The following is a 1,734-nucleotide window of genomic DNA, read 5'->3' on the forward strand; positions in this document are numbered from 1 at the left end:
ACCAATTTCTTTGATTAATAAAAATAATTACTGAGACTATAAAAAAAATTATTCATTATTTATATAAATAAAAATTCATGCAAAAACTTACATATAAAATAAATCAATAATAAAATTTTAAGCTAAAATAAAACTTTAATATTATATAAAATTAATTTAAATATAAAACTTTATAATTTCAATTAATATCTATAATAATAAAATTTAAATNATAATATTTCATAAAATTAATTCAAATATAAAACTTTATAAATTTAGTTAATAATTTAAATAACAAAATTTAAGTAATACTGTATAAAAATTAATTTATATTTAAATAAAATTAATTAGTATTTCCTCCCTACAAATAAACAGATCCCATATCATATTTATTTATATTAATGAAAATAAAATAAAAATATATTTAAAAAAAATAATTTTCTTTTATTTATATTTATTTATAAATAACTAATAATAAATTATAATCTAAAACATTTTATTATTTAAATTAAAATCTAACAATATTGTATAAAAATTAATTTATATTTAATTAAAATTAATTAGTATTCCCTCCCTGCAAATAAACAGACCCCCTATCATATTTATTTATATTAATAAAAATAAAATAAAAATGTATCTTTAAAAAAAATTATTTTCTTTTATTTATATTTATTAATAAATAACTAATAATAAATTATAATCTAAAACATTTTATTATTTAAATAGTTAAACTTTAACAATATTGTATAAAACTGAATTTATATTTAAATAAAATTAGTTAGTAATTAAATTAATCGTTATTTATTAAATTTATAAAATTAATTTATTAAATTTATATATTTTTTTTTATTTTATTAAAATTTCTAAAAATATTTATTTCAATTTATTAAATTTATAAAATTTACTTTTTTTTTAATTTTATCACATTCATAGATTGATGTTAATTGAATTTTTGTTTTATTTATTTAAATAAAAAAAAAATATATATTTTAAAATTTTCTATTTATATATATATATATATATACATATATATATATATATATACATATAAAGAAATATTTATATGTATATATATACACATTTAAACTAATTTATATTTATATATATAAATATAAATATTTAATTGTTTATATATATAAATATCTTATATAAAATATTAATTTCTATATATAAATGTATTGTTAATTAATATATATAAAGAAATAAAGAGGGTTATATATATATTTAATAATTATTTATTTATTTATTTATTTATTTATTTATTTATTTAACAATCAGTCTATGAAAGCATAATTTCTTACAGACTATTTAACAATCAAGCTTAAACTAGGGCATCAAATTAAGAATATTGATAAAAATTGACTTAGGTAGAGAAAAATCAAGGTCGATAGAAGTTGAGATCTGGTTAAATTAGCAAATTGCACGGCCAATGGGTGCATTACGGGCATAATTCGTTCTGAAATTTTCAGCATAAAAAGGCAGGGAAGCACGCAGATACCTCCTCGGTACATTAAAATTTATTCTACCCAAAAGCTGCGGACAGTCACAAGATCCTTGGATAATGCAAAAAATGAAAGTTAGAGACAANAAATATTTAATTGTTTATATATATAAATATCTTATATAAAATATTAATTTCTATATATAAATGTATTGTTAATTAATATATATAAAGAAATAAAGAGGGTTATATATATATTTAATAATTATTTATTTATTTATTTATTTATTTATTTATTTATTTAACAATCAGTC

Source organism: Rhagoletis zephyria, unplaced genomic scaffold (assembly GCF_001687245.7).
Source record: "Rhagoletis zephyria isolate East Lansing unplaced genomic scaffold, Rhagoletis_zephyria_1.1 Rzeph_scaffold_02496, whole genome shotgun sequence".
Taxonomy (NCBI): domain Eukaryota; kingdom Metazoa; phylum Arthropoda; class Insecta; order Diptera; family Tephritidae; genus Rhagoletis; species Rhagoletis zephyria.